Source organism: Ambystoma mexicanum, chromosome 8 (assembly GCF_040938575.1).
Source record: "Ambystoma mexicanum isolate Mex_15411 chromosome 8, UKY_AmexF1_1, whole genome shotgun sequence".
Lineage (NCBI taxonomy): Eukaryota > Metazoa > Chordata > Amphibia > Caudata > Ambystomatidae > Ambystoma > Ambystoma mexicanum.
In genome coordinates this window covers 268,246,076-268,270,922 of record NC_090929.1, presented here as the reverse complement: position 1 = coordinate 268,270,922, position 24,847 = coordinate 268,246,076, and the positions used below count along the sequence as shown (strand labels likewise).

The following is a 24,847-nucleotide window of genomic DNA, read 5'->3' as shown; positions in this document are numbered from 1 at the left end:
GACCCGGCACTTAACAATTGACTGGCAAACACAAAAGACTGCCATGTTCAGACCCGGCACTTAACACAATTGACTGGCAACACACAACACTGCCATGTTCAGACCCGGCACTTAACAATTGACTGGCAAACACAAAAGACTGCCATGTTCAGAGCCAGCACTTTTGACATCATGCTGATGTATATTGACAATTTCTGATCACTTATGGATTTGTAAATCCTTGCTACAGGGAGGTAAGGACCACCACATACAGACTTTACCAACAATGTTTTGGGGATTTTCAAAAGAATCGGCAGTTTTAATAACACAACAATGCCTTTAGTGGCGGGCTAAACTGAGTCATAATGGCCCATTGCCCGAGTTAGTTGGCCACAGTAAAGTTTACCATGGTAGTGGTGTGTTATCCTGTGAAGGGTCACGACGGAAGGCATCATTGCCGTTGGGACCCATAGTTAATATTAAATTATTGCATGGTGAGTGAAACCATTTTTTTGTCAAAAGATAAACTACTCACACAAGATGGCCGGCCTGGTGTTTGAAAACAGAGACCTCAAAGGTGACCCTTTTGCATTTCCATGCCCACTGTGGAGAAGTAGTAGAAACACACATCTGGCCTAGGAACAGCAGGGTAGATACCCGAAGAATACATGTTACATTAAGTGCAGTTGGTGGCAGTAAGCGATGCGAGAGAGATGTGGGGGAGGGGGCTGGAATAAAGGCAGAGCAACCAACGGCTTGCCCAGAACGTGGCCCGTTACAACACGATTCAGCCAAAGTGCCAGGCAACCCGCTTGGTTGCTCTCCCAGGCCGGACTGCTAATGTACACGTGTCAATCACTTTCCTGGTGCATGCAGCTTTGACGTTAGTCTGAAGGAAGTGGGTCGTGAAGTATGCAAGGAAGACCTGGGGCCAGATTACAGAAACTCTGCACCAGTACAAGGGCATAGCTGCACTGTATGAGCCCTAATGCAAACCAAATTGGGTCATTTTGGAACACGTTTACACCATGACAGGTGCAATTTTTCACGAAAATGCCATTAGTGCAAAAACATGGACATAAGTGCATTCTTACTAATACCAATACATACTAGTACTAGGTCAAACTTTGCTGGTGCAAAAATGCATTGAAAGTGCACGTTTCTTGCACTAGGGGCATGTTTGCCCTGGTACTTACGCCATCAAAAACTGCACTTTTTTGCACTTGTCATGGTACAAATATTTCCCAATACACTGCAACGTTTTTTGCATTAGGGCAAACTTTGCCCCGATGCTAATATGGTGCAATTGTGTACTTGCAACGGTGCAAAGTTTCTGTAATGTGGCCCCTCATTGTCAAAAAGGTGTTGGCTGCACAGGAAACAACTAAATGACTGGATCACATCTTAGGACCAGTTTTAGTATGAGTCTCTGCAAGGTTAAAGACGTGTGTAATCAACTAACTTGCCTCTGTATTGACATCACTTGACATGGCAAAGATCTGGGCCACAGGGAAAGACATACGTCTTTGATAATCGAGGGGATCATGGCAATGCACATTATAAGAAGTTGCCATGGAAACAGCAAGAGGCAGAGCAACTATGATGTGGAGTGTGTGAATAATTCTTCTTCTTCTTCTTCTTCTTCTTCTTCTTCTTCTTCTTCTTCTTCTTCTTCTTCTTCTTCTTCTTCTTCTTCTTCTTCTTCTTCTTCTTCTTCTTCTTCTTCTTCTTCTTCTTTCAATACCATGAGTGTGGCATATTTTGAATAGTTTAAGGCGAGAGCAGCTAAGAACTGCTTTGCCCAGGATCACACACATTCTTTAAATGATGAAGCCAGGATTTGAGAACCGTCTCCTATTTAGGTACTCGACCACATATATTCCCAGATCTATTTGGTAGAAATGAGTTGTTTGGCTTTGAAGAATAGCACATGTTACAGAGATAACTTGGTAAAGTACACCAATCACACAAAAAAAACCACTAACAAATGTATATACATCCTTATGGAAATTAAATAAGCAAATTTAGTATTTTTGTACCTTTATATCTCCCATCAGGAATAAATACGGTGAAACCCAGTGTGAGGCTAATTAATGGCCTTTGGATTTTGCAAATATACTTAGAAGACGTAAAGACACATAAAAAAAGGACGGTGTGCTAACGTCACATGGTTGTAGTCATTGTTTGAAACAGGATGCTCCCAATATGACTTGAAGAAAACGCGAAGTTCCAAAACAATGGGTGGGTTGAATAAACACAGATGAAAGTGAGGAGGACAGTTTGAAAACCTCTATTTGCTGTGGCACATTTCCATTGCTTTGCATGAAGGCAGAGATGTGTGCTAGCTTTAATAAGGAAACTGCACACTCCAAGCTATACTCTTGCACTTGGTTACCATTCAATTGGTAGCTGCTGCCTGTAGGGTCCCATCACCATAGTGTCCTGGGCAACTGCACAGATTGCCCAGGCCTGGCACCACTAACATGGACAAGAAGACCCGGCTAAACTCCAATGGAGGGAAGTGAAGCAGAGTGAGCAGCTGTTTCAGATAGGAGGTCTTGAGGAAAGCAGGGAGTCGGCCAGAGTGGAAGAGCCTGCTAGCCCTTACCAGCCAACATGATGTAAGTTAGTGAAAGAGCGCACAGCACCTTGGGATGTTGCATGATGAGAAGGAGCCAGAGAAGCTTGCCACGGTTCCCGAGGGCGTTTGACCTACCAGCGCTTTGAAGTCATATCAATGTTATATAGAGTGCTATATAAATGTCAAGTAACATAACATAACATAACATAATCATCTCCTGGGGGTAGTCTTCTTTCACCATCTCCGACATCTTCTTATGGGAGGACAGCATTTCAGTCTACGAGGAGTCATTGGGTCTCTGTACTTATAGTAGAGTAACACAGTGAGCTTTCTGGCCACTTCCTGTTGTGTTCATTACTAACCCGCCCCCATTATTCGTTCCAGATTCTTAGGTGACCTGTCAAGCACCAGGCTGTCAAACAGATTGTAACCCCACCATAGGGCTTCTCTCTTGTTGCCCTGTCAGCTGTATGCAAATGTGCGTATCATGGCGAGTTTCCTGTAAGCACTCCGAATTGTGCCCTGAAACAGGAGCAAGAGCTTTCCAAGGTGGAGGCAGGCACGTGGAAGAAGAGATCTCAAGGAGGCGCCTCACAAGAGCAGGTGCACTGTTCCATGTTGGTGTCACGCGTGTCTGGGATTCGCGCGCAGTGAATGCACCAAGGAGTTCCTGACAGGGGGTGATCATGTTTTCTAAGGTTCTGCCCGACATGCCACACTGATGGCTCCATCTGATGGCCGCAGTGGCATCAAAGACAAGAGAGGAGGCAGCCCCGCCTCCCACCAAAGACTATGACAATCTGAGCAGAAATGGGGGCACAGGAAATCATTATATCACCCAGCCTTCTCTATGGAGGTCTTAGAGCGCCAATGCTTGCACAAGGTTTGGTATTTGGTGACCTCCAGGCCTCCCTGCGGGCAGGATTGGAAAAGGTCATATGAAAGAAGAGGGGTGAAGGAGGAGCAGATTTTAGGTGAATACGAGAGATTTGTAATATCGAGAGGGGCGCTGGAAGGAAAGGAGTTTGCGATACGTGCGTGTGTCAGCGCAAAGGATCAGGGCGTAGAGCGGATCAGGACGAGGGCTCACTCATAATGCCCCTACCAGTGAGTGTATATAAACCATGAAAGCAGTGTCTAGCACTCTCAAGAACTGCAATACATCATTGCTTGGTGGCTCGATGGGCTGGAGTTCTGTCTGAGGGTCTGCTAGGGGCTACCATAACTTGCCATACTGCAGATGCAAAGAATCAGAGGCTGCCCAGCCGGCTGTGCGAAGAGGCAGAGTGGACTGTGTGCAAGGGGAAGGCAATGGACACAAGAGAGAAGAGGAATTGGCAGAGTGGCACATCACCCACAGTGCCACACCCGCACGACCACATGCTGAGATGCGGGTGTCAGAGGTGGAATGGCGGAATTTGCTTTTTCACTGTCAGAGAATTAACTTAGAGGTAAGTTTGGAAAATAAGGCATGGCAGGCTAGCTAAGTCTAAGGAAATACTCACTGAAGGACAATGCTGGTTCCATGTGTTAATAGCCCTTATGCCATATTTTTGCGGCAATATTAAGGCATGGAACCTGCATAGGACACCCCCGCAACCTCCGCTCCCAAAAAATCCAAAAATTACCCCCCCCAAAAATATGGCTTATGGCCGTTCCAGACGATCATATATACGGCAATATTTTTGGTGGGGATAATATGTAGTGATAGCCCAATGCTCTATGCGGCCAAGTTCTAGTGGTCCGAGCTTGCCTGTGTCACAAGAGTGGCCCGGTAATCCACGATTCTGTGCCAACCGGCACTGAGTGAGATATGCAGACATTGCCCTGCTCGTCTCAGATGTTACCACCCTGGAGAAAGAGCACAGTGCACCGTGCAGAGAATTGCAGGTTACAGGTTTGAATCCCTGAAGGATGGATTCTTATCCTACGTAGCCTGATAACATGAGATAGTTTGGATTATTTTAGAGCGTGGAGACAGAACTGTAGTGCTGAAAAGTCCTAAGATGTCTCTCCTTTAATTCCACACAGTAACCGCATCTCATTCAGCTTGCAAACCTGTGTTATGAATATCTTCCGTGACATCCTCCGTTCATTTATCTCCTATCCCCAATTAAAAGACAATCCGGGCGTGCGAACCCCCAAACGTGCGTGCAATCTGACAGAAACACACTGAGCTGAACTGTTCTACATGTAGAAGAATAACATGTGTTGATATTGAGACATCTCCTGCATTTTATCATAGAATCCCATGTCACCCATAGTGCAATGAACAAGCCTTCGCAAAGTCAAGGCGTCCATAGCAGCCTCAAACTCCCCAATCAACTTCATGCACTGACATGAAATGTTCACATCATTCCATGTGATAATCATTAAAGAACTTAACAGAAAGCAGGCACACACTTAAAAAAAAGTAGATCAAAACAAACAGTTCTGATAAAAATATCTCAACCACACTTTACTTTCACAAGTAGTACTGGTGTGAGACATCAGAGTTACCCACACTCTGCAGATCACATGCCCGTCTTTCGCACACACTTATGTGTTAAGTATTATGCTCAATCGCAATATCCGTTATGACCTTTTAATAGAATTTGATATTTTGAATGACTTTCTTTTTAAATACTTCTTCAATATTTGTATGTTCATGTCGGTCTAATTGTCCCTTGGCACATTGTGTTTCAGGTAAACAAGCTGCCACCTTACAAGGAATTACTGCATGCAAATCAAGTTGAACAAATTCTGTTGAATAATTGGGCAACAGACAACGATCTGGAGAAGACGTTTTATGATTTTACTTGCATTCAATATAGGAATGAGGCTCGTCAGCCTTTATCTGGTCCTCATCTGCCAGATGATTCGTGGTCGGTTTTTGTCTGGATTTTGTTTGAGAAATACCTCACGAACCCACCCTATACTTTGTTGGCCCTGCTGGTGGCAGTGACGCATACTGTGCAAGTTAATTTAAGCAGGCCCATGAGAGGCCTGGTTGCAGGGTAACAAAAGACAAGAAACCCCCAACACCTTTGATATGCATCTGTGTCAACCTGAAGCACACTCCCACCTCTTAGTACCATGACTCTGGTTATGAACTCACACATAACAGAAGATTGTTGATGGGGATCCAGGATTGGTTCATTGAGGTAGGCTTAGCCTACACCAATCACTGGTGCCCATTTTGCTTTAAAAGAGGATTGAGTCCCTCTTTTGGCAGATCATCTGAAGGCTTTGCAAAGAGTAACAAGAGGAACTCGAAGAGGGAACCAAGATCCCTCCCCTATACATCTCCCAGGGAACATAGGGAGATCATGAATCCAGAGGATCCTACAGCAGCTCCAGAACCGGTACCCACTCAGCACACAGCATGCCCTTCTAGGCTCTGCATGCAAGCTTCCTAGGTGGGAAGTGCCACAGAGTCTCTGAACCAAACCAAGGACAAGGCAGCTGCCTGCAACACTCTCCTCAGCTTTGGGCCGTCTGCGTTAAAGGACGACACAAACTCAGCGAAGAAGCTAGGAGGTGTGGGCCGATAAGCATCAACCAGCATCCACCTTGAAGGACATTTTCGAGGCAGTCGAGCCCCTTGAGCTGCAACCGACTGCACAGTCGAATTCTGTCACGCAACAGTCGCTAACGTCATCTGAGACGCCTCAACCAGTGCTTCAGACCCACCAACCAGCACTGACAAGATTCCTGATCCTGTGACACCCTGTAGGCCAGACTGCATCCATCCACCCTGCTGCTGTCTCCCATCTTGAACTCTGTTGCAGAAGCTACAAAGCACCCTGAAACTGACTCTAGCTGTCAAGCACCAAGAACTTCTACAAACACAAGGTACATTGTGGTTCTGTCCCCCTGGTCCTTCTCCGAAAGCCCATAGTGACATTGTATGACCCATTGCTTCATTTGTGCTGAAACCAAGTATACTTCAACTATTGCCATTAATTACTGTACCAACTACCCTCCTGTCAGTAACCAGAGTGCATCCCTTTTCCTTCTTGAAACTGCCTGTCCGCTGCATTCCTTTACAGGGTGGGTTGTATTTTGTAGTGTGCTAGAACTGTCTTTTGTGATAATAACAAACTAGATATTTTTATACAACCTTGACTGGAGAGTCGCTTTTATCATTGGGAAATAATTGTATTTTCGCTGTGTTGTAACTAACCAACTATAACAAATCAACATCTGTTCACTAGTGGTCCAGGGAGGAATATCGGTTTCTAAACCATCAATCAACCCCACACTTCTAGTATACCAGAAGGGATCTGAACAGATTGGAATACAAGTAAATTAACAGATCTCCTTGTCCAATGTTGGTAACGTGGACGGAACGGCAGGCTGATCTACGCAAGGTTGTGGATCGTTGGTTAGTTGCAAAACAGCGAAAAAACAATTACTACCCAATGATAAAAAGGACTGTCCAGTCAAGGTTGTATAAAAATATCGACTTTATTATTACTACAAGAAACAGTTCTAGCACACTACAAAATGCAACCCACCCTGTAAAGTAACCCAGAGCACACACAGTTTCACGAAGGAAAGGGATGCACTCTGGATACTGACAGGAGGGTAGTTGGTAAAGTAATTAGTGTTACTTTTCAAGATTATTTGGTTTCATCACCAAAGGGGCAAAGGGTCCTAACTGTCTCTAGTGGCCTTCAGAGAGGGACCAGGGGGGGCAGAACCACAATGTATCTAGTGTTGAAGAAGTTCTTGGTGCTTGACACCATTGAGGCGTTTCCTGGGCGCTTCGCAGCCCTTGAGACAGAGTTAGTGGTGGGAGACAGCTGTGGGTACCAGGTGGCAGGCATTTCGGCAAGCGAGGCTGGACGAACATCTGCAGGCTGTCTGGCGCAGCAGCTCTGGGTCAACAATTGTTTTCTCTGTGCTGGTTGGCAGATCTGGAATGCTGGTTGAGGCATCTCGGATGGCTCTGGTGACTGCGGCATGACAACAGTCAGCGGTACAGCCGGATGCGGTTCGAGGACTCGACTGTCTCGAAATTGTCCTTAAAAAGATGGATGCTGGATGATGCTTGTGTGGCACTCCTCTTAGCTTCTTTGCATGGCTCGTGTGCTTTAAAGGCGGACAGCCCAATGCTTACAGGGTGTTAGCAGGCAACTGTCGTGTCCCTTGTCCAGAGACTCTCTGGCACTTCCCACCTGGGAAGCTTGCTGTCAGAACCTTGCAGGGCACGCTGTGTGCTGGCTGGGTACCAGTTCTGGAGCTGCTGGACGGGTCCTCTGAGTCCGGTTTCTCCCTCTGTTCCCTGGGAGATGTTTAAGGGAGGAATCTTGCTTCCCTTTTGGAACTCCTGGCCTTCCTTCACTGGCGGAAGATGCAAGGTAGACTGTACCTTCAGCTTGGGTCCAAATGAGCCCTTTTTCTTAGTCCTTGAAACATCTTCAGATGATCTGATCAGTGAGGGGCTCAGCCCTCTTTTAAAGCCAAACAGGACCCAGGCCAAGGCTAACTTAAGTGACCCAATCCTGAGTCTCCACACATAATCTCCATGGATACTTCAGGTCTGAACCATGGCTCTTGGCAACAGACAGGGGAAGGATGATAACACATCCTTTTAAGTTCCACCTATCTTCCTGTCTGCTGTACCTCAAAGTGTGTCCCTAATTAACTGAGCCCTACGCAGTGCTTGATCACAACATGGGCCTCCTTTGAAATAGGGGGTTGCAGGCAGACTTTCGTGTCCTACAATTCACATACTCCTCTGCTCTGAAAGGAGTGGTTCTCGACAGGACATTCACTGCTCTTTCATACCAAGGAGGGGTGTTAGTACCGAGGTGACACATTGCATTAGACAGAGGTGTTGGCGCCTGGTCTCCATTGTCATTTCCTGCACCCAGGCCTTCCCTGAGGTCTGCTAATTAACATTCTTCAGTATTTGCCGCCACCAGCAAGGTTTGACAATGGAGATGACGCCTTGAAATTCTAAGCAGGCTGCCCATGGCCAATGGCTTTTGATGTATCCACAGCTGTCAGGTGTCAGCTACACATGACAGGGGAGGGCGATGCTCGTAAACTGTGTCCTCCGAGAGTACATGACTATTTTTCTGCTGTGTGCTAAGCGTGGAAAATGTGTGGGGGAATGGCCCCATCATTCATTCTTTTAAACAAACAAAAAAAGCCCAGGTGAGCGCACTCTTCCCGTGCGGATGGTTGATTTCCTCACACCAACGATCCGTTCACATTACCAAAATTGGAAAAGGAGGTTTATAATTTGTGTGTGTTTTGTGTGTACTAGAGGTGTGGGGCTGATTGATGGTTTAGAAACCGATTTTCATCTCAGGACCACTGGTGCCCCGGAAGTTGATTTGTCACAGGGGCATCATGGCACAACTGCAACACCTACTGGTGGGCTTGTAGAGGAGGTCCCAAATGCAGCCCACACTCCAACCATCCATTTTGAAGTACCAGGAATGTTCATACCAAAATATGTGATGTATGATGAGCAAATAAACCAGCAGAGAGCCGCAGCGGGCTCTGCCCAGTGCCCATCAGAACAATGCCTATTGAAGTACCAGTACCAAGGAAACCATGGACAGTAAGGTATTAATTGAGGAAACCCTATCAACAAATGAAACGAAATGAAGATTGTCTAAATACAGCCCAGGGAGAAACCAAAAAGGTCGTAATGGAAGACGAATGGTGACGTCACGAGAACCCGGACTGACTCACATATAGAAGAAATGATGACCAGAGAATGACGTAAAGAGACAAAACGCCATGAACAAGGATATTGTGTACCTAAAGTGAAAGAACGATGTCAAATGTAAGAAGCTTAAGATGTAAGCATGACGAAGATATTCAACCAGTTTACACATGTACATATGCTTGGAACCGCAAGAAAGCTAAGAAAACCGTGCGGCTTGCTATGCTCAGTAGAAAGTTACTGCGGAAAGCACCACTACACATAATCTCCCTCAAAAGAAGTACATTTTATAAGTATACTTCCACTTTGCACTATACGCAGAATCAACCCAAGGTTACTAAAAGCCACACGAGGAAAGTTTCATATTTAGTCAAATCGAGAAGAAGCTGCTGAAACGAAATTCAGCAGAGACACCTCGTGCCAGGAAAGCCAAGGTCGCATCAGTAGAAGAGAAAAATAGTAGCTACAATTAATTGAAACTAAGAATAGAATATCCTGCTTATGAAAGGTCAAGATAAGAAGACGAAGGCAGGTGGTGGGTGAAACGAAAATCAAATACACAAATTATGTGGAAAAGAGGCAAATTCACGGTGTCTGAATCACGTGACCAGCCGAGCAAGAAGAAGCGAGAGTTTCACACCTGCGCATGGCAGCAGGCCAGGCTAAGATGTCAGAACTTTTCCAGACAGGATATGCAGTCTCGAGGCCAACCACAGTGAAATAATTGACACATAGCTACTAAAGTGATGATTGATTGTAACAATGATTGAAGGAAAGCCGGGGAACCAAGGGGCACCCCGCACCTGGCCGACCATTCTGCGTGCTGCTAAGCAAAGTGGAAAAGTATGCATGGGGTTGGCGCCAACCCAATCACAATGGACCAAGTAATCTAGGGTCCTATAGTTAGTAGCACCAATAGGACGTCATACTTTTAGTGACGTCTGCAGTAGCCATTTTGAAGGAAGGGCTTAGAGGCCCACCTGACAGTGTTTACCCAATCCCCTCACTCTGTTACCATATACAGATATAGTACCTATATTAAAGTTACCTTTCCTGAACCAATGGAATTGCATGCCAACTTTTAAGCGTTACACATCAATGATAATGAGTTTTCAGTATAAAGGTTATGATTTTTATGTAGTTCGTTGGAGTTGAAGTGAGAAGGAAGATCGCGCCACTGCTGATATTCACAACTCCCCGTATTTGCACTTGTCATTAAACGAACTTCCTTTGCCAAACCGTCGATTTGTCATTATTGATTTGGTGTTGGAGTAGTTAATCTGCATTCCCATCCATCTCAGGGGTGCTGCTATCTTGTCTTAAAGTGCTTCTGTGGAAACCCCGACTCTATGGATCGGTTGGGGGTCCCAGAGCACAGGCTTCTTGGAGAGTTATTCTACTCTTCCTTGTTTCCTTAGAAGGCCTTCTTGTAGAATGGTGCTTCCAGAACATGTGTTGTTTTACCTGTGGTGCTGAAAATAACTAATTGCAAAAACAGCCCATCTCAGCCAGCTTCTCCTGTCATACCTCAGGGTTGGATTTTCAGGGGAGTTGACTTGTACCCAGACTATGTTGCCTCTTCTCTTGATGTGCAACATGGACGTGGACATCCTCAGGCACGGTCGCCCCGCTCCACACCCCAGAAAACATCCATAGCAGGAGAGCTGCATGGGATGTGCGAGTAAGCAAGTGCATAAGAGGCACACTGCTGGGCTCCAGGCGGGTGCAAGTGCAGAAGGAAGGAGCGGCTGGACTGCACCCACGGAGAGACACTTGCGGTGGAATCTGAGGACTTGCACACATATGCAACTACCACTGTTGGTGGATGAGCCATCCTATGCAGCCTGTAAGAGAATGCCCAGCCTCAGGGGGCGCTGGGTGGAGTGGGGACGAAGGCACAGGCTGGTGAGGCTTTGTGCGGGCAGCGGCACTGCATGGCGCAAGGGTTGAGGCTTTAAGTCTTAGGAAGTAACAACTAATATTTTTCTCAAAATACGGCTGCATTTTCTAACTGGAACAAGCACATTCTTGGCAACACCATCTAACATGCTACAATCTGAACCTATTAGACTATATTATGACATTGCTTAGTTGCACACACCTAGTTGCCATCACGCATAATATGCTATGTAATGTACATTATGAACATTGAACATATGCAATTGTAAAGTAATGATTATACATGCAACACATTATGTACGTCCATGTAACTACGTCGTTTTCTCCATGTAACAGTGCCTCGATGCCTTCGGCTGTTTGTGCGCTTTATACATTTAAAAAAATAAAATAAAAAAAAAAGATGCAAAAAGTGAGAACAAAAAAACAATCTTCTGATTCATTAAAATCGCTCATTAGCAAGATATTACTTTTTGGATGTCTCCTACAAATCTACAGATTCATACGGAACGTTTCAGACTTCAGTTTACCCTATCATTTAAAAGTCCTTGTGCAAACAGAGGCGAACCTCGGCTTTTCTGCCTTGAAGAAACAACATCACCCCACGGCCCAAGATAACAATTACAAACAAGCTGACATGACACCACCTTAAGAAAGCCTGAAAGATAGATATTGCTCATATAATAAAGGCAATCAGGCCTGCCAGCTGTGATCCCAATTACTGCTCAGCATGGCTTTTAGCCAGCAACAGCTGCCCCCAGCTACGGAAAGTAATAAAGCGCTCTCTGGAAGAGGGAGCGGCCCCAAAGGCCGGGATGGAAACACATGTTAAATCCACTCTAAAGGAGCCCGCGATGAACCCAGGTCAGTAGCTCTCCAGTGGTTATTATGTGGTTTTTTTTTTATAGAGCCCTTAGCAAACGGTAGTGTCACTACGATGTGCAGTATGAAGGGAAGCAGGTACAACAAGGAAGAGAGAGTATTAGGCATGCAATTATCTTGAGGGACCTAGGCTCAAGCTATGGTGAAGGGTGGTGGATTTAAAGTGCCCGTGGTTAAAGTGGTCCATCTTGGTGTAGTAAACCTTACACTGTGAGTATATGCACCCCAAAAGTTTTCATGAGGGGTAAAGGGAGCAGTGTGAGGTGTCAGCTAAGCCAAATCACAGGAAACTGTCCTCACTTTCTGGAATTACTAGAGACTCTTGGATGCAGGGGACAGAAGGGAGAAGGTGGAGTTAGACTTGTCGGGAGAGCCACCATTTTTGGATCTCCCAGGGCTCCCACACTTCCTCTGCTCCCTCCTCATTTCCTGCAGACAAAGCACTCTGCGGCTGACATCACCAGGAAAAGATAATGATCACAGGAGCCAGGAATGGACCCTTACAGAAGGCTTGCAGTGGACCAATCCGCTGTGGCGGATTGACCAAATAAGGAGGCCAGACCTTAACTTTATGAGGCTCATTTTATGGATGTCTATCAGGACATGTCACCCAAAGTCCCTTGCCATAGTGGGGAAGATACATGTTCCAAGCAGGGTGGACTGGGAACCAGAAGAGGCCCTGGAAATGAAAAGCCAAACCCTTTTCCTATGAGAACATTTGGAAATAAAATAGGTTACTACACAAAACAGGCCCAGGGTCCAGCGGCCTACCGAGCAATCTTTCGAGTTCCCTAGAGGTCAGCGCACCCCTAGTTCCAAGTAGTGAAAGAGACCCTTCCCTCACTCATTCCAAAGGAACATTTGGGGTAAAATGCTGTGTGGACAAGAAACATCTGCTGCCTAGACACTGGAACCAGGATCCTGTTTGCTGGAGGTGACAGCCCCCGCAGGTGTTCTCTGGCAACCTTCCTGAATGGGCAGAGAAGAATAATGGCTCCCTTATCCATGGAGACCCTGGACTGGGTAACCCAGAAACAAAGAAGCACAGGAAAAACCTTGTACTCTATTAACCACTTTGATCCACTCTTCGAGCCAACTCAACTATGTTCATGTCATAGTATGAGTCGCCAAAAGAGCCCGAGAGCTGCCTTTGTCACTCCACACACTTCGAGCCACTATAAACCTCACTTTCTTCCATCACAACTCCAACTTTACCTAATGAAAGCAATTGTATTACCTATTTTGGACATAAACTCATCCAAGTGAACACAATCGTCTCCCTCATCTCAACTGATTACATGAACCAGTAGAAGCCATCTACCCACCCTGTCTTGAACATCGACTCGGTCCACTCGAAGTAATCGTCTTGACCCGTCTCCACACTGACTTGACTTGTGGAAACTATCGTCTCAGCTGTCTCACTCACTGACTTCACCCATCAGCAAGTCTAACTCCATTCATGTCAATTCTGTCTTGAACTACAGGAAAGCATCTAGACACTGTTGCGGCTCAAGAACAAGCATAAAAGTTTGTGGTTCTGTCTCCCTTGTCTCGTTTTAAAGGCCATAGTGAAATGTAATAGCTCACTACTTACCATTTTAAAGACATCCACATAAACTTGAACACTGCTGCTGAAAATGTTGCCTATCTCCCCCTGTCTTCAGCGGCAAAGTGCCTCTATCACTCTATCATCTTAAAGTCTTCCTATTCTGTGTGTTCTCTTACAAGGGTGGGTAATAGTGTTTTTGATTAGTGCATTTTTATTTTTAGTCTAATTAAATTCTCCTGTTTTTCTAGAACTTTGTTTTGACATTCTTTTATTTTGGTACCCCAGTACTATTGTGGTTTAAATGTTTCTGAAGTGTGTAGCATGCCCTCAGCCCATTTTATCACAACAACCAAAGGAGTCATATCTATCGGGCTGTGCCTTTTCACGGCCGGTTTAGTAGTAGTGAAAGGCAGAGCAGGACATTTATACACTTCTCATCCCTGTACTCCTGCAGAGCAGTAGTCATTTTGTCACAGGTGGCTGAAGGGAGCGGTGACATTTTCCAGCTAAGAAAGCCATTCTCCCTTTCGGGAGTCTTGCGTAAGATCCTTTCAGTTGGTGTTGACAACAACCAATTTGCTCTCAAATGGGAATGAAGCTAGGCTAACCTAAGTCAACAGTTATGGCAGTAAAATGAAAAGATTATTGTTACGTCACTCCAAAGTTTCATAAAACCGAAGAATCCTTCAGAGCCTTTCTGGTTCTGATTTGGCATAGCTGAAAAAGCTGTGGTTATAATGGGAGATAAGATACGAAACATTAGGCAATATGTCTGGGGTAGTGCCACTCTGTTGGCATTAATGGTTGATGCACGCACCTTCCCTGAAGAGGATCATCACTTCACTACACAGAAATAGATTGAAGAGGGTTTCACAGCCCTGGCTTGTAAAATGGATGGCAATAAATTAGAAATGGGTTCAGCTGATCTCCACAGAACTCCTCCCTGATTCATCGAAATTCAGGCTACATTATGGATCAAAACAGCAACTTTCTGTGTTTGCTTTCTTCATAAGAACATGATTTCAATATATAAGACACAATTAAGTGTCAATTTCGACAATATCCTGTCAATGATAGAACTAATCTAGAAAAATTGGTGCCATTGCTTCAGAAGATATAAAGACCAATTCTAAAATAACCAAAGTGATGAGACGAGTGCATGAGAATTACAATACTGATTATACTGACACACTAGGGTATAAGATCACGCATATGTTCTAGAGGCGATCCCTGTGATGAACAGTTACATGTCAAAGAATCTTGATAGGTGTAACGTATGTAATGACGTGCCCATATGCCACAATCAAAGAGTAGCTTCCGAGCGTGGAAGGGGTGGTAGAGTGAAGAGGCGAGGGATTTAGGGAAGCTAAACAGCATAGGCAACAGCAATTATGCACTTCACTGCGATGGGGCATCACCTTTCGTGGAGGTTGACCGAAGCGCTCCGGTGGTGTCAGTAGTATACGTGGTCATCGTGTGCATCGGGATTTCGTTCAGCTGCAGAGTGGTCAAGGGAAAAGATTGTTTGAGCAAGGTCCCATTTTAGCGATCCTTGCATCTTGCGAAACTATGGCCAGCCTTCGTTCAGTAAGGATTACTATTCCAGAGATGCAGGCCCTGTGCAGATGAATCTGCTGCCACTCCTAAAACCTTATAAATGCAAAATCAGGTGACTTCTATGATCAAAGCACAGAAAAGGTTAGATAAGTGAATACAAAATAAAGGTGCAACCGTAAGTTTCACTTTACAACAGTGGTTGGAGTTACATCACTTCCGTTACTGCAACTCACCGTACATGGCCATCATGTCTGGCACAACCACTAAAAACACACAAGTACCAGAATGCAGCTATGCTCCCAATGGAGAAGGAAAGGGAAGGAAAGGGAAGAGAAGAGAAGAGAAGGGAAGGGAAGGGAAGGGAAGAGAAGAGAAGAGAAGAGAAGAGAAGAGAAGAGAAGAGAAGAGAAGAGAAGAGAAGAGAAGAGAAGAGAAGAGAAGAGAAGAAAAGAAAAGAAAAGAAAAGAAAAGAAAAGAAAAGAAAAGAAAAGAACACCACCCCGACATTTCTGAGAATCCTAAAATGGCTCCCTGTAGGGAAAGAAGAACATCAAGATAGGTGTTGGGGAGGATCACACAACCCACATCTCAACTATTGACTGGACAGAAGGGACACCCACAACTTCACAGTATATCCACTGTGTACACATTCACAGGTGCTGTGGAATAACACCATACTGAACCCAAGAGTGTTTGACTGGTGGTATGAGGGAAGCATGCAAGACCTAACCCTCACACCATAAGGAAACCCTCAACGTTGACACTCTGAGATTACAGAGACATCTGTTACTGCCCAGAGGCCAGTTTTATAAATACTGCTCAAACACCGAAAGCTACGCTACTGTATTTTTCCTGAACTATAAAGAATACAGTGCCTATTAACTCTAAGGGGACATTTCCTGTCGTAGACATGCTGCATGCAATTCAGTCAGTCAGTGCTTGACAATATGGGGCCGCATTTTGGACAGGACATCTTTGTTTGGGAGAAGAACTATGGAATAAATAAGACACAAACAGAAAAGAGATCATTCACGAAAAATAAATAAATGCCCTGAGGGAACCTAAAAAAATGCCCTGAGGGAACAGTAGGAATCAAACTCTATTTAATCGCTCCCTCCTTTTATTCCAATGCCACCTGCAACAAAAGCTAGGGTACATGTGGTACTGTATGAAAATGCCCTAGCTCAGCGGAAACATTCAAGGATCGTTAGATCTCTCCACTATAGCGCTGGCACATGTTACTAGGCACTTATCTCCAAGGAACCTTCATAGACATAGATATTCATAGCCATAGATACTGTTGGTTACCCAGTTTAGTTTCAAACGGCCCCTTAAGAGAAATGGGACATGGAGTCTCAAGATAAAAAGTGATTTGTGCAGGACCGCAGAACATGCTAAAGTAGAAACACCTCAAGTATCTGTTTCCACCATCAACAACTTGATCACATTGCCTAGCCGTTATGGCGCATCCCTTTACCAAGGTGGAGGTATCAGACACCAAGCGCTCCAGCACTTCGCCAAAGCATGTGATTGCATATGCGCAGAACCAATTGCTCAGAATCCTTAGCTTTTCCAGACCTGTCACCTGCACACACATTTTACAGACCAAGATCTCACCTTTAAACCACTCAAGCTTTAGAAGACCTAGATATCTCAATCACATAGTGCCTGGAAATCTCACAAGTTAATACTTTCAGCTTGCAGCACTATTTGTTCAATACCTTCATATTTGCTGCTGCCTATGCCTCCAGTTTTCTTTCTTTTGCCCTGCCTTCTGCTCTTATCTCCTGAGCTCCAGTTTTCTGCGCATGGTCCTCCAGTCTCCCCTGCATCCCCTTCAGATGCATATTTTGTTGCCGTCAGCTGCCTCTCCTGGTTTCCTCTGGTGGTTCGTGCTTCACCCTCCACCCCTACTAGTGCCTTTAGTCTCATTGCCTCCTGCCGCCGAGGTTTACTGAGCCTGTCTTTGTTCTCTGATGGGATTCGTTCTCGGATTCACGCTTGTCCCATTCTTGCATCAAGGAAGCATGGTTTTGGGGAACGATTGACAAGGCATGGAGTGAAAGCACGAGATCTGATATTTCTGCCAGCATTGGTCAATGCTCAGATATCTCACACCCACAGCCATAGGGCATCTAATGCATGGGACTTTTAATCTATCTGCGACACCCACAGTCCCCAGGGAACATACATGTGAATCTGGTACAGCTCGTAGTGGTCCAACTCACTGCAACTGTGTCCCCGCTTTTATTGGACCACTTTTTTGGGGTGTAAACCCCCAATGCCTCCCTTCTACGTTCCTGCCTCTTCCCCAACCGATAGCTACCCTTACATATTAGAAAAAAAGATTCCCTAATCCAGCACCACTGTTAAAAATGAAGGTCTGGCCACGTTTTATAAAGCATAAATTACTTCCAAGCATAAGTAAAAAGAACATTTCAATTTACCCTGTAGTTACAAGACTTTATAAATTATTTGGCCTTCGACCATGATTCTTTGTCCACTGACTCCTTGGAGAATAGCAATATCGATAAAACATATGGTGGGGGCACTTTATCCCAGATCCTATTTAATGGCGGATCACATTCTGGACAATCTCCTGGAGGCACACTGCTTATTTTCTAAACTGTTCTAGCCATCACCTGGAGGCACACTGCTTATTTCCTAAACTGCTCTAGCCATCACCTGCAGGCACACTGCTTATTTCCTAAACTGTTCTGGACCATCACCTGGAGGCACACTGCTTATTTCCTAAACTGTTCTGGACCATCACTTGGAGGCACACTGCTTATTTCCTAAAATGTTCTGGCACCTAGAGGCACACTGCTTATTTCCTGAACTATTCGGGACCATCACCTGAAGGCACACTGCTTATTTCTTAAACTGTTCTATCCATCACCTGGAGGCACACTGCTTATTTCCTAAGCTCTTCTGGACCGCCACCTGGAGGCAGACTGCTTATTTCCTAAACTGTTCTGGACCATCACCTGGAGGCACACTGCTTATTTCCTAAAATGTTCTGGACCATCACCTGGAGGCACACTGCTTATTTCCTAAACTGTTCTGGACCATCACCTGGAGGCACACTGCTTAATTCCTAAACTGTTCTAGCCATCACCTGGAGGCACAGTGCTTATTTCCTAAACTGTTCTTGACCATCACCTGGAGGCACACTGCTTATTTCCTAAACTGTTCTGGACCATCACCTGAAGGCACACTGCTTATTTCCTAAACTAGATCTGAGCACTACAGACCTCCTGCATCCTTCAGGGACAGACTTGGCTAGGGGAACCCTTTTGGGACCTAGCACAGACCATCACTGTGCCCTGGTCCGCCGCAGCGAACAAATAACATGCAAAACAATTGGCACACAATTGGTTAGATTGGTGATGTCTCCAGAGTACCTTAAGCAAACGATAATAACCACACAAAAAAGAACACAAACTTAATAAAGTTACTCAGTGAATATGCCTGTGGTAGCTCACACAGAACCCTTAAAGTTTATGAAGGGGCCACTGGTGGGAGACAAGAAAAGTAGCCATAGGCCTACAGAGACAGCAGCAAGTATGTGGCAATTGAGATGTGTGCATTTAATGTTCCCCACACTTTGAGCATGTGTAGACAATGCAAAGGCAGCAATGGGTGGTATACATCTCACGACCGTAATATAACGTAAAACATCCTTGATAAGTCCAGGATCCACAGTGAGAAAATGCTGACTTCCATCTCTACCAGAAGTAATAGAAGATACCAGACTCTGTGCCGCTGGAAGTACCCAGATAAGAAAAGGCGTGTGACTGTCCACACTGCCCCTCTCACCAGGGTCGTACGTTTCAATGGCATTAGGAGGAGTGGCATTCTCTCCATTCTGGACCAGAAGACTGTCCTGGGACTCAGGGCCTGTAGACAGCACAGTGCTGTAGAAAGGGTAGTTTGGTCACAAAATTGAGTTGTTTTCCCAAAGCTATCTGGGTTTCTCCGTATTGCTATATGTTAACCTAACTAGGCAACCACAGCTCAGGGGAAAGGTTAGAAAGTGGTGGTGTATATGCAGATTACTTCTAGAGAATCCTAGCAACCACCTAAGTGGGACCATGCTCTACAACCCAGGAATCCTCAAAGGTTTGTTGGCATGACACAGTGACTGCGCAGGCTGCGGTTCCTTCAGCAGGGACCCTGAATACTGAAAGTCATTGCTACCTGTAAGGCGTTTCCAGAGCCACCAAATTATCCCTACAATACAATGAGCCACTCATGGCCACTTGGGGCATAGGGGTCCTTCAGTGCTGAGCTTTTTCTTACATTTTTAGCTTGCAGCCTGAAAGATTCCCGCCCTGATCCTCAGTGGCCGGCTTAAGCTGAAGTGTGGCATGAGGCGCCATAGAGAACACATATATTTTCTGTACACATAGGGCCAGAGAGAACACAGTTATTTGATTCTGTTCATCCACTCCCTTGCCTTTTGTTATCAACAACATTCACCTCTCATGTGTCCTACTCCTCGATTGGTATAAAGACATGTTTCATGGGACAGATGACTAATATTCACTTTATTTATATTAAAGACGGAGTTCTTCTGGCCCTGAGGAAGAGGCACTTATTGTCTCTGTCCACCGAAACTAGTGTGGCTAACCTGTGGGAGCTGTTGCACTTAGTAAATTATAGTAGCCTGTTGGTCTAGCCCTAGTTTAATAAACATTGTGACGAACGAACACTAGTTGGCTATAATGGCTTGATGAGCTGTTGCCATCCTGGGTAATTGCACCCTCGTCATAGCCATTCTGTATGCTGCTTTATATGCATTTGCACTTAACAAACATTGTTTAATTGACGAATTGTAGCATTTTGGAGTCACTGTATATGTACTTGTTGGTGTCATGTTAATGAATCGCAGCACTTTGGAGCATGTTGAACACTTTACATTGTGAGTACTGGATTTGTGATGTTAGCTTTATGCATTTTGAAATTTGCACTATGTAGTTTTTAATTGTAGTTTATAATGAATTGATTAATAAACATTGCAACGAACCTACAACAACGCCTACATCCAGTGAGGCAGCCACCACATTAGAAACGGAGACATCCACCATCGAAACTGTAAATGCCCCTAAGAAAATAAATTTTTCTAGACGAAATGAGGATGCTTGGATTAGACGGCTGCACAACCCAAAAAAATACGCAGGCACAGGACGTGGAAAATCACTAGGACGTGGAGGAAAAAGAAAACCAGGAGGGGACAGAGGAACAAGCAGTTCAGAATCAAATGGCAACACAAGAACGTGTTCTGGCAACAAGAAGGCAAAATAAATATATCTAGTACGGACAATAGTATTATTAATCTGTCGGATCATATACTAAGCCATGACCAAATAAAAGTCCTCCAGTACTGATTCAACTTCTGTCCAACTTTCCCATACGATTATGCAGAAACAAGGATTGACTTCTTTAAATATATGTGCAAAATTAGATTAAAAAATTCTTTATTTTGAATCCACCTAAAGAAAAAAACAAAATTATCCAACAAAGAAAAACATTGGTCGCTATTGAAGATCTGGATACCCTATTGGACCTGGCGGAACTGGAGTCCATAGCGAATGTTGAGGTATTGTCCTCTGACATCTCTATGGAAATGTTAAACATAGAAACAGATTGGCCGATCACCAGAAAATTGAAGGCCAAATCTAGGTTCAATCCCTACTCCAACCGGGTGGAAAAAGGGAAGCCTTTCAAGATCTAGTTATCCATGACCTACAGAAAGCAAGACTGCAAAAAATCAAAACTAAATCTAATTTTACATCAAAAGAAAGACAAATTCTTAAAGATCTACAGGAAGTCGAGAGCATTGTTATAAAAGCCTCAGACAAAGGCACCAACGTTGCCATCCAAAACCATACAGATTATGCAAAGGAAGCTTACAGACAATTGTTGGATGAAAATTGTTATGAGAAACTGGAGAGCAATCCAACAGAGAAAATCAAACATAAAGTGGAGGATCTTCTCAAAAAATGGTCTGAGTTAGTTCTTCTTGATGAAGATGACTCCCGATTCCTTTTCAACAAATTCCCGAGTATACCCACCATTTACTTTCTCCCTAAAGTCCACAAACATCCGACCCTTCCCCCAGGTCGACCTATTGTCACTTTAATTGGAGCCTATCTTGAGAACATTTCCAAATATGTGGACCAGACCCTACTACCCCTTGTATTTATGCTACCATCATACTTGCAGGACACTAAAGACTTTCTTAGTAAGATTGAAGGTATGGTATGGGAGAAAGACTACATGTTTGCCATGCTGGACGTCATCTCACTGTATACCTCCAATCAACACAACAATGGCAAAAAAGCCTGCAAGTACTTTCTTGACAGCAGGTCTCTTAACTATCTTGCCCATGGAGAAATGATAATGGAGATGATAGTAATGTGTCTCACTAACAATGTCTTTCTATTTGATAATATATTTTATAATCAATTGAGAGGGACTGCCATGGGCACAAGTTTGGCCCCTCATACGCTAAACTGACCATGGGTTGGTGGGAGAAGTTCCATGTATGGACAGAAAGAAATCACAAGTACACCGATCAAGTGGTTTTATGGCTATGGTTTATTGATGACCTTTTTATCCTTTGGAATGGCGAAGAAAAAGATTGGCTTGATTTGTAAGAATGTTGAATGTGAATAACTTAAATTTACAATTCACAGAAACCCATAGTCGGCAACAAACAATCTTTCTAGATGTTCTGGTAAAAGCTAACCAAAAAGAGATCATTACTGACTGTACCGCAAGCTAACAAGCTCCAATATGCCACTTTTCGCCACAAGCAATCACCCCACATCTCTAAAGTGGAGTATTCCCTTTGGCGAATTTGTAAGAATAAGACGTAATTGCAGTGAATTAGAAAGCTTTGACAAAGAGTGCAAACTTACAGCGGCAACATTTTTTAAACAAAGATACCCCAAAGCTGTTCTAGAGAGAGCATCTGAAAAAGCCTGCAATCTAAATCGAACGACTTTACTCTCGACTAACAAATTACCAGAAGCTAAAGAACAAGATGATGCAATAAGACTTATTCTTACATTTGGAACACATGCCAATGTCATAAGAAAGATATTGCATTGACATTGGCATGTTTTGCAGTCAGATGAAGCTTTATCGCCAGTTCTAAAGGAAAAAGTCAATATAACTTTTAGAAAATCTGTCTCCATTAAACATTCTTTCTTTAGTATTTTCCTGCCCCCCATAAACAAAATTCAAAATACCACCATTTGGCTCTATAAAAACACTAGCGTTTTTTTCAAATGCTCAAAGTGCAAAGCATGTAAATTTGCTCTGAACAAAAATAACTATATACATCCAATAACAAAATATATTGTGGAATTTAGTAGCCACATTACATGCAACACTGAGTTTGTGGTTTATGATTTACTGTGCTCTTGTGACCGCTGGTACATTGGCAGTACCATCGGCAAATTAAAACAGAGAATTCTACAGCATATGAGAGCGATAAAAAACTGTGACCCCTCCTACCCGATGGCAGTCCACTTCAAAGACATACATCAGAGCAAATTGGAAACCCTGCGATTTTTTGGATTACATCATAACCTTGATGAGGAGTTGTACACATACCTGGGAATTTAAGAAATTGGGCCTCAGGAAATATGAGTGCTTTTACTGTCCTCAATGCCCTGTGGAGTAAATTTTGGGTCATCTATGTATATGAATTTTAGGATCAATATGGATTACATGGTATTCAGTTAAAATTTCGAATGAACAATTTCGAATGCCTTTTTGTCGAAAAAAAATGTCAAAAATAAAATGTTGAATATATTTTTTTTATTTTATATGTTTTTTGGGTTTAGTTAGTAAGAAAGGGTCTATAAAAAAAATGGGGGGTTGGGGAGAAACCTCACCATTAAAAAAAAAAAAGAAAAACAAATCTACATTTTTTTCTGCCATTTTTCATTCGAGAAAAAGGCATTCGAAATTGTGATATTCGAAAATGTAACTATAAACCGGATTCCATACGTTGTGATTTTGTGACACAACTAGAGTTTGCAATAGGGAGAATTGGTGAATTGGTGGTGGTATGTTCTATTATATTTTATCATATTCAAGATTTTAATATTATTGATTTGTGCCTGTCTGCGGTTATGTGTATGTTCATTTAATGGCGCTTGTGTGTGTTTTTATTTCTATTCCGGGGTGGTTCCCTTTTAGAAGAATGAGAATATGCTCTGTAGAAACAACTGCTGCCACTTTTTGCCAATGTTTACATATACAAGGTTTCAGTCTGGAACTAAGCCTATGACATATGATGTCATTTTAATATTGATATTTATTGCATACAAGAGATATCATATTAGCACTATGCACTTTAGGAGTTCACCGTAAGTGAAACCTTATGCACTTTGCATTTTAGGATCTGTCTACAGAAAGCAAAGCACTATGCACTTTATCATAAAGCGTTAGACATGTGTCCGAATGTAAGGCTTGATCTATGCACTTTACTCAAAACAGTCTTTAAAACAGAGATGGCAGCATTGGTTAGTCCATCACTATAAAACAGCAATGAGATATAAGTGGTATGAAGTAGGAGTTCAACTGAAGTGAAACCTAATGCACTTTGCACTTAAGGACCTGGTTACGAAAAGCTAATCACTATGCACTTTATTGTAAAGCGTTAGACATGTGTCTGAATTAAAGGCTTGATCTCTGCACCTTATTACAAATGGCCTCTAAAATAGAGGTGGTAGCACTGTTCATTTCATTTATTGCAGAAAAGCAATGAGATATCAGCAGTATACATTTTGGAAAATACCTAAAATAACAACAAATCACAAATCATTTAGAAAAATGTTACAAATGTTTGCAGTCACGTAATACTCTTGCTTTTGTGTACGCTTTAAAATAGAGGAACAGAAATAAGGTGTATGCGAAAGTAGCTGCAATGTCTATTACAAAATGGCAACCGTGCTAAACAATAGTAAAACAGGCTGAGAAATGCAGTCAAACTGGTGGCAATGGAAACTAAAAAGGGACCACCATAGGGAATAGAACCATAGAGATTGGTGATGGTGGGTATATTTACACAATTCTAAAATGCATTCACTTGTACGTGATCAAGCAGAGAGGAAGCTGTGAAACGCGTTGTACCGTGTGTTTCTCTGATTTTGGCTAATGCCGTAATAAACTGGACATTCTAAAGGATACTTGGCTTGTTTTTGGTTTTTTAAACGGATGAAGTATTTTGCTGGCGGTAACCTTACTGTTTGGAGTGCCATCCCCCTCGGGAAAGAAGCAATTACTTTCCCTCTTTCTGCAATGATTAATAAACATGTCCAAGTGTATGTTCTGTGTTATAACAGTATAATAATTGCATAGAGGACTGATGGTCCCCTTTGATAAATAATTTTAAAAGAAATGTTTTTACATTTTATTACGGTATATGGATTAAAAAGAAAAACCTTTTGCCAGTTTCCCATGTTAGTCTTAACACACCAAGGTCTTCATATACAGTTCTCACAGAAGAATAAAGAAAAACATTGTCTGACATTTTTTTTGCTGACTTTCAATTAAGTCAAATATTTCTTTTAAGAAATGTATCAAAGCAAATGAACATGATATACGTTCTCCCTGCATCAGTATGGAGCACCATTGTTCAGCAAAAATCAAAGGTTGGTTATAATTGAACTTTCAAAGCCATGTAGTCCTTACTTCAGTAATTGCTGCTCTAAGT

General features: G+C 43.4%; 1 protein-coding gene across 2 annotated transcripts in view; it reads right to left on the bottom strand.

Annotated features, from left to right (window-relative positions):
* ASTN2 (astrotactin 2) overlaps window positions 1-24,847 on the bottom strand; it is a 3,972,579-nt gene that overhangs the window by 1,997,825 nt on the left and 1,949,907 nt on the right. The window lies entirely within an intron of this gene.